This window comes from Benincasa hispida, chromosome 2 (genome assembly GCF_009727055.1).
Source record: "Benincasa hispida cultivar B227 chromosome 2, ASM972705v1, whole genome shotgun sequence".
NCBI classification, from domain to species: domain Eukaryota; kingdom Viridiplantae; phylum Streptophyta; class Magnoliopsida; order Cucurbitales; family Cucurbitaceae; genus Benincasa; species Benincasa hispida.
The window spans coordinates 48,574,598-48,584,612 of record NC_052350.1 but is presented as its reverse complement, the minus strand read 5'-3'; the positions used below and the strand labels follow the sequence as shown (position 1 = coordinate 48,584,612).

Genomic DNA, 10,015 nt, shown 5'->3' with positions numbered 1-10,015 from the left:
TGTAGCTTGAAGCTCCAACGGTACGTGAATAACTAATTAAAACTCTTTATCACGGGATCACCCATCCGTTAAACTATCAGGCACTCTACTAAAGACCGACAGTTGAACTCTCCTTTCCACAAATATATTTATGTGTCCATTCTTAACCAATCAGCCGTGCGACAACTCTTCACAATCGCTCGTAAGTATAGCGTGGGCCAATAACCGTTATGCCTTGTAGTTTACATCTGTCTCCTTGAGTACCATTGATCCCTCTACATGGAACAAAATCATAGTCCTACTATGACTAGTCTTCTCTTCTCAAAGAGAAGATGTGGCCACTATGTTCAAGCCCCAAAATCAGCCCTTAAGGGAGCAATCTCTTACTTATCCCTACTTCGAGAAAAAGAGTGAGATTCCGATGTGTGGATTGAGTTCCAGCTCCCAGTTAGGCAAGTCCCCAAAAAGGTAAGCATGTTGAGTGGCAATCTGACCACTCTCACCCATACTAATCAGAGGACCGCCTTCAAAGGCAGGAGTTCCCAAACACTAGGATTGAGGTTGTGTCACCTATGGTCGTTTAGGTGAGATGTAAGTCATTTAGTTCAACGACGTTATATACAGAGTCTAGTCATCTCGTGGTCCAGGTCTTATACAAACTCTTTGTATAGGACAACCCCGCTCCACGTCTCTACATGAATGGTCAGGATCTACCATCTGTAGTTGTTTACAATACTTGCAAACCTCTACAAAGCGGGCCGTATCCATAGTGTCACAAGGATCAAGTATCCCACCTTAATCCTTATACTGACAGACTATTTAGGTTATCACTTAGGCATGATCCATTTGTATATCACTATTTAACACATATACATGCTTAAGTTCACATAAGATAACCAAGGAGCCTTGTTTATTGGATATAAGTAAATGCCAGAATTAAATAACACTTATTTTATTCATTGAACAATGTGTATCTTTACAAAACAACGAGACTCCGGGAGAATTAGGACATCAATCCCAACATCTACACCATGTCCACAACCGTTCTTCAATGAATATGGTACATAAACAAAGTCCCTCTCGAACCAACTTGTTTATGGTACATAAACAATAGTAGGTATTAATTCCTAGGTAGGTGGCCACCATGGATTTAATTATTGACCTCTTAGCGAATCTAAATAACAAAGTATTAACATTTCAACACAAAAGTATAACCAAAGATGACGGTTTATAAATAATCTAATAAAATTATAAGGCAAAGTAAGATGGTGAATGAAATAAAAAAATTTATTTTTATTTTTATTTTTTTTTAAAAACCTCAATAAAAGAGAAAGTTCAAATGTTCGTTAAAAAGTAAAAATGATCGAAGAGAGTTGCTTATCATCAATTGTAGAAGATACAAGTAACCAAACCTTTCAAATCTCACCATTAAATATACTTATAAACATAAAAACGTTTCATATTCTAACATTTTATCTCTTAAACATATATAGGTTATGTATGAATTTGAGAATGTGAAAAAAAAATAAACAACTAATATTAATGTTAATTTTATTCCTGTTTTGTTATTTTTATTTTTATTTTAATTAAATAATAATTTCTAAGAACGTAGGTAACATTTTTTTTTTTAATAAAACCATAACACCATGGATTTTTTTTATTTTTTATTTTAAAAAAACTATTAATTTTCTTTTATTATTATCCTAAAACAACTCAATAAGGATAGTTTATGTTTGTTTTAGAATAAAAGACAATGTGGTAAATTCAAGATTTGTTGAAGGGACAAAGTAGTCCACGAATGGCTCTCCTCTTACTATTTTTTTTAAGATAGTAAGTTACAATAATTTTAGTATTTTTTTTACATTAAATATAATTAAACATGTAATAAATTGTTTTTTTTTTCAGAAGATATATGTATTAATTATTGAATTAACTATTTATTATTGAGAAACAAATTACTTAGTTCAACTCTGTTGGCAATTGTTGACAATTAATTTTAACGACATATTTTATATTTAAATTTTGAGATGAGATAAAATAGTCCATAAATACATTTTTGTGATTGTAATTTTTAAATATATTATATATTATAAATAAAAATAATACACTTAATATTAAAATAACATACACAAACATCTTGAGATCTTTTGAGATTGAAAACACCGTGAACATTGTTTTTTTTAATATTTTATTTAAAGAAAATAACATTCATAAAATCAAATTTCATATACATGAGACATGAGCCTCCACTTTGGCTTAATACTTTAAAAACATAAGCATCATTCATGTTCAAAATTCAATACCCTTTTAAACATTCTATATGGGAATATGATAAGATTAAGATTGAGAAAAAACGAAAAAAAAAAAGTTAAACATGTAGCCCTCACTTTCGCTTAATGCTCTAAAAACATAAGCATCATTCATGTTCAAAATTCAAAGGTGAGTACCTTTTAAACCATTCTATATGGGAATATGATAAGGTTAGGATTGAGGAAAAAAATGAAATATGTAGATTTTGTATCTCATGGGTCATTCTTCTTCTTCTTTGCCTTCTTCGTCGTCACTGTATACCTCGTCATCTTCGTCATTGTTGTCATCGTCTTCTTCTCAATTTAAAATTTTTATTTTACATTGATTCACGTTCAAAGTCCACGTGGGAGTACCCTTTTAAAACATTTGATATGAGAATGCAATAAGACTAAGATTGGAGAAAAAAAAAATAAAAAAAATGTCGATTTTGGATCTCATGGGCTTTTTTCCCCCTCGAGGTTTATGATGGGAAAAAAATGCACTTTTGAAGCTACCCAAAGTTTGATGACACGTTTGATTATGAATACAAATGTAAACCTTCACTTACAGTTGGAGCTTCTATCCAACTAATCTCATAGATTAGATATACATGTGAGAACAATTAGTTGAAATAATAAAAGAATAATAAAGAAAGCAGAATCTTAGAAAAATATTTGGTGAAAATGTTGGTGGAAGAATGATTAAAAAATGTTTTTTTTCCAATGGAAGTAGATGTTAAAAAGTTGCAAACCTTTTGGTTTTCTAAAACTTTTGAAACTCTATAATTAATTATAATTGATTGAAAATAAATTTTTTAAGTTGTAGAAAAGCTTTTTTATTCCCTTATTTATTATTCTTGATAATCAACCTCTTTTTTGAAAAAAATTAATTATTGGTAGAATTAATTTCAAGTGGCATATTGTGTAATTTTTTTTTTAAAAAAATACACTAATGATTGGTAGAATTAATTTCAAGTGCCCTATTGTGTAATTTTTAAAATTGATAGAGGGCAAAATAGTCCAAAAAAGTTTTCTAAAAATTACTATTTTTAATATATTATAGATTATAGATAATAAAAAATCTCTCCATAAAAAAATGAAGATCCAAAATGTTAAAGTACCATGTACAAATTCAAATACACTGAATCGTAATGCAATAATCATGATAATTAAAATTTAAGCATTGAATAAATCAAATATCTTATACAAAAAGTAACTATGAAATACACAAATACTATGTATTTATAAAATGGCAAACTAAATCACACAAATACTCTAGACTAAAAATCCTAAAGTGTATTTTTTTTTTTGGTAAACTCTAAAGTTTTTTTTTTTTTTTTTTTTTAAAGAAAATATTAATAGTATATTTTAAGAACAATTGAGGTTAGAAGTGTTCGTGGGTTGGATTAGCTTGAAACATTTTTTAGAGCCAAACCTAATTGTTCAACTTTAATAAATTTAAATCATTACCTTCCAATACTAAAAGAGTTATAAATAATAAATTTGGAATAAGCTCCATTGTGTTTTAAAAATTTGATTATAAGATAATTTAAAGCGTTTTTTTTTTTCCATTTGGGTTAATTTCTAAAACCTACCTAAGTTAGTTTCAGTTCTCACACCTCTCGTAATTAACTATTGGAATTTTTATGTCATCCATACTTTATAATACGTTTCATATAAAGTTTGAAATTTGCTAAACACTTTATTCACTTCATTTGACTGCTCTTTTTCTAAAAGTTCTACTAGTAATTATTTCAAAAATTACAATCTCAAATAAAACCAAAGTTGATATGTAATTTTTGCTTGACATTTACATTTAAAATAATTTATTTTATATGAACTAATTGTTTTACAATGTTTATAAACCATTTTGATGTCACCTACCTCCTTGAAAATTCAATCCATTAAAGATAAATTAGGATTGCTCAAAACATTGTTTAGAGGTGTGACAATTTTTCATATTCTAGCAAATAAAAAGAGATTTTTTTTTTTTTTTTTTCACGTGTGACCATTTTGTTATTCAATTTTAATTGCATTATTATTATTATTATCATCATTATTATCAACTCTAAATGATTTGATTGAAAAGCTTTGAATGTCACATCAGTATTTCATTATCTAATTTCAATATTGCAGCATAGATTTTGTTAAAAATTTCTGTTATATTTTGGTAACATTTAAAATATCTATTTTGATTTCTTATTTTTTACTATGGTTCCTTTTTAACATCTAAACTTCCAAAAGTGTTTCGTTTAGTCCTTTTATACAAAAAAGAAAAGAAAAAAAAAAACTATTTTGTGATTCTTATCTCTATTATGATTTTGATGACATAGCGTCGAGTATGTGTTACATGTTAATATGAACATAACCTAAAGTCACATAAAGAAATAGACGAGCATAGGACAACCTACAAGTAATACATGGAAAAATAATATAACAAAGACCAAAATGATTATATTTTAAATGTTTGGAGACCAAAATAGATATATAATTGAATTATTAAAATGGAAGACAAGCTTAAGAACCAAATCAACCATCTGTCCAATAATCATTTTGTTTCTTTGTTTTTGTTTTTGTTTTTAAAATTTAAGTCTATAGATACTACTTCCACCTCCAAATTTATTTATTTGTTATTTACTTTTGACTAATAGTTTAAAAAATCAAACAATTTTTTTGGAACTAAAAAAAAGTAGCTTTCAAAAAGTAGTTTTGTTTTTTGAAGTTTGACTAAGAATTCAACCACTATACTAAAGAAGATGCAAATTATTGCAACAAATGAGGAGGAAATATGCTTGACTTTAAAAAACCAAAATGGTTACCAAACGGATCAATTAAAAGTTGGAAGAAACGAAATAAAATCGAAACTTTTATATATATATATATATATGACATAGTATAAAAATCATTGGCTAGTTTAGTGGTAAATTTGTCTTCCAGCCCCCTAGATCTTAGTTTAAGCTTCACTCAATTAATTTATTTTTACTAAATCATATAAAGCTTTTGGTCACAAAAATTTTTGAATATGCCATATACACGATATATATCGACCCTATTTTGAATTGAAAAACTTTTGATTAATATAACAACTCTAAGATGCCATGCTATAGTTCACTTAAAAATTAATTTGGATAGAATGACTAAAGATTGGATGGAAATTTAATCCCTGGTAAGAAGGAAAAGAAAAAGGGCCAAAGTTTAATGTTTTAGGCCTTAGAATGTTTGCATAATTATTTCAATTTATTTTAATACTATTTAGAAAGCGATGAGAGATGAGATTGAGAATTTGAGAAGATGAGAATAGAAGCAAAAGCTTGTCCCAATCGGTCAAGCTACAGAATTGAGAGGAAGAGGGTGAGTATAAAAGAGGCGTGCATATGACGGAAAAAGTATAACCTTTCTCGGCCTTTTGGCTAAGATCAAGTGTAGTATCTGTTCTTATCAGTTTAATATCTGATACGTGGGTCATCGGCCCACATGATATTAAATTTATTTCTTTAGGGGAGGGCCCATTACAATGGCTTGCCATTGGGGCTTCTCAGGTGTTTCCCATGCGTAGCACTTCTGCTTGGGCCTGGCGCACCCCTCCAAAATTTCAGTTCAAATCCATCTTTAATTACTATATTGTCGATTTTCCAACTTGTAAGTATCTCAACTCTCTAATTGGACATCTAACGTTTGGACTTCGACATAATGAAAATTGTATTATATTATTTTACGAATTAAGATGTGAATTTGAATAAACAAAAGCAAAGTTGACAACATCAAAAATAATAAAAGCCCAAATGAATTGGGTTCTTCAGGTTACTCAAATTGACGAGCCGGATCTGATGTTGTATCATAAAGAATTTTGAATGGATCAAAAACAATTCTTCTCATTATTATTATGATACATCTTAAATTTAGTCATTTAGAAAACATATTCTTCTCATTATTGTGTTATTATTTAACCAATTTCAATAAAATATAATTTTAGATTAAATTTAAAATTATTTTTATTATTTTTAAGAGATTAAATTAAAATATTTTTATTATTTTTAAGAGATTAAATTTAAAATTTACTGAAAATATGTGGCAATTAGAGTGAACAAATTTAAAGTATATGACCGAAACGGTATTGAAAAAAATCTTCGATAAAAATATGTGATCAGATTATTGCCACTAGGTTGTTGATGCAGATATTTTAACCATAAAAGAGTGTCAAGCCATTTGAATAAAAATAATGGCAATACAAGTCCAATGATCTTTTTTTCCTAATTTATTATAGTCAAGTAAAGCAATTTAGGTTTGTTGGGTACGATATGGTTTTTTTTTCTTTTATTGAAAATACTTATAAGACATTATTTTTAACTCTAAATTTCTTTATCTGTTGTGTACTTTTTATTAATGGTTTAGGCCCTTTAACCATTGATTTTTTTTTTAAAAAAAAATTTAGCCTATTTTATCCACATTTTTTACAATGATTTGCATCTTTTTTTAGTACAATGGTTGAATTCGTAGCCAAATTTCAAAAAATGAAAATAATTTTTTAAAAGCTATTATTTTAGTTCTCAAGGGCTTGATTTTTTAAACCATTGATATAAAGTATATAACAAAAAAGAAATTTGGAGGTGAAAGTAATGTTCATAGTTTAAAAGACTAGCCAAATTCTGTAAACTAAAAAATAACTTTAAAAAAGTTGTTTTCGTTTTTTGCAATTTAGCTAATAATCCAACAATTGTAGTTAAGAGAGATGCGTGATAAGAAATGTGGGTGATATAGTGTTACTTTTAAAAAACAAAAAAACAAAAATTCAAACGGTTACGAAACAGGACCTAAATAATTAGAAAACGAGGCCTTAGTACTTCTATATAATATTACCTAATAAAGTAATTTTTTGAAAAAGGCATATCATAAATTTCAATTTTCTTTAAATCATTATACTTAAATAAAGCGTTTTATTTACAATATACAACTATTTCTAATAATATGACCAAATAAAGTAATTTATTCAAAAAAAAAAAAAAAAACATCCATTTCAAAAAGTTGTTTAGAAACACACTCTTTGGTCTACCTGCCAAATAGCTCTCATGTCCCAATTTTTTATTTAATAAAAAAATATTTGAAGTTGATGTAAATTGTAATATATCACCATCATTAACTTGACTAATTAAATTAATCATCTAATTATCCATGTAACTTTAATTAATTTAAACACAATTCAACAACATCTACTATATAATAGATAGAGTTTGAATCTCCCACCTTACATATTGTTGAACTAAAAAGAACTTTAACTAATGATATATTATATTACATTGCCCACGTGGAGTTGTAAAAATAGTTGTTTGGATGAAGTGTAAGAACATATTTAAGAGTAATTTTGAGATGGTTTAAATCATGTCTTTAATAAAAAATTAGTTTAATGTTTCATTTTATACTTCTAATTAAATATTGATTTTTATAAAAAAAAAAAATTGATTTTGAACAATCATGTTTTAGTGTGATCTAGTCAATTATAAAGCTTTTTATATATATATATATTATAATTTTAAGATCAAATATAATTACCAAACCATGCATTACAAAAAAAAAAAAAAAAAAACCTTTTTAAAAGTATTCTACATTCATTTTTACTCGATTTAATTGACCTCAAATCAATTTTATTTTATTTTTCTCTAAATTTTGAACAAACCATGCACGCACTAAAAAGATTTAAATGTGCTAAAAACTTATTTTTTACCCTTTAAAAGTCATTCTAAATTTATCCTTACTTGATGGATTGGATTAGTTTCGAGTCTATTTTATTATTCTCCTATAATTTTGGTTTCTATTCCTAGTTTGAGGAACAATTTTATTTTTATGATTGACATTTAAAATAATTATTTGGGTTTTGAGGAGGAAAAAGAAGAGTGAAGAAGTTGATGAGATATGGTGCATGGGTTTGTCAATTGTCAATGAAGAACCCTAATTTTAAAAAGGAATATCAAAGCAATTTCAGTTGTCAAATAAGATATTAGGTAATAAAAGGAAGAAGGTGGTTTTGGTAATTGCCAAAAAGATCATTAAATTATTTTATGAGATTTAATCAATAATTTAGAAAATTACTAATTGGTATTGGTGAAGCTCATCCACCACTTACATTCCATTCTAACTTCTCACCTGCTTTATTTTCTCCATCCTTTCCCCTTTTATTTCTTTATTTTTTTTAATAATAATTCTATATCCATTTCCCTTGGAAACTACTTTAATATCTATAATCATAATATTAAATTTTCATCCACGTGCTGATATTTTTAGGTTTCTATAGATTCGACATCGACATGAAGAGTAAAACGATATCGGAGAAAAATCTACTAACCATAAAACATAAGCAATAAAATGGCACTAATATAAATATAATATAAAGAATAATGACATGTTAAGTTGTTTTAAAATCATAAAATAATTATTTACTTTTTTTTTTTGTTTTTATAATTTTTTCAAAAATATTCATCGATATTGATATTTTCTCGATATTTCTATTGAAGTTTTCATCAAATTAAAACCTCAATATTTCCAAGAGTGAGACTGTGTTAGATATTGCCATTCTACGTGCTCTCGAGGGTTTCGTTTTGGTAATTTCACCTAGTGTGACATCAGCAAAGGGTTATAAAATCCTCATTTTAAAAAAGCTGGGGCATATTTTTTTGTTCAAAGGTATTGAATTAAATGCGTGAAGTGGGGAAAACGAACCTCTAACCTGGAAAATGTCATTTTCCCCTCTTAATTTGAGTAATCCATCCAAACCCCCTTATTTTGTATTAGTTGTATTGACATTTTTTCAATGCTAAAAATAAATTACTAAGCCTCGCTTGATAATCATTTTGTTTTTTTGTTTTTTGTTTTTGTTTTTTAAAATTAAGTCTATAGACATTACTACTACCTTCAAATTTCTTTATTTGTTATCTACTTTTCATCAAGGGTTTAAAAACTAAGTCAAACTTTGAGAACTAAAAAAAATAGTTTTCAAAAAGTTGTTTTTGTTTTTTGAATGGCTAAGATTTCAACCATTGTTCTTAAGAAAAAAAGATGCAAATCATTATAAAAAATGTGGATAAAATAGACTTAATTTTAAAAAACAAAAAATCAAATGGTTATCAAACGAAGCCTAATTTTTTTTCTTTGTCAAACTAAAAAATTCAAGATTTAAATTCTAGTTTATGAGTTCTCATTCTAGACTATGGCTTCGTTTGGAATTGTTATAGCTTTTAAAATAATTGTTGGCAACTTCTTTGTAAAATTAACTTTAATATAAAACATATTAGTATTTGGTAAATGTTCAACTTTATACTGATTTTATGTATTTAGTAAATAAATACTAAATTAAAGATATAATAGCTAGAATGGACTTAATATTTATTTTTTATAATTTATAATTATTAAATAATTGTTTATAACAGATATATAAAATAAAAGTTAATTTTAATTGATAAATTGAAAATTTGAATTTTTATTATATATTGTATATACCTTTAGGAGAATCTCAAAAGCTAGTAAATAACATATACTAAAGTGAAATAGACATGCGATTTAAAAGTGATTTTAGTGGATTTAATTAAATAAAAAAAAAAAGTTAAGATTTTGTTATAATAATTTTTCGTTCTCTCTAAATCAATACCAAAAGCAGCCTTTGTACATTTGTAAATTTTATTTTGGCCTCTATATTTTTAACTTTAATTCTCTATATACTTTTAAGGTTGGTTCATTTTGATTTTTGTAGTTTTTAAAAA

The 10,015-nt window shown here is 26.6% G+C and overlaps 1 non-coding gene across 1 annotated transcript; it reads left to right on the top strand.

Annotated features, from left to right (window-relative positions):
• The first annotated feature begins 5,657 nt into the window (after positions 1 to 5,657).
• On the top strand, positions 5,658 to 5,852 carry LOC120072412. Its single transcript, XR_005480472.1, has one exon. It is a non-coding gene; the product is annotated as a U2 spliceosomal RNA (small nuclear RNA).
• Positions 5,853 to 10,015: the final 4,163 nt, after the last annotated feature.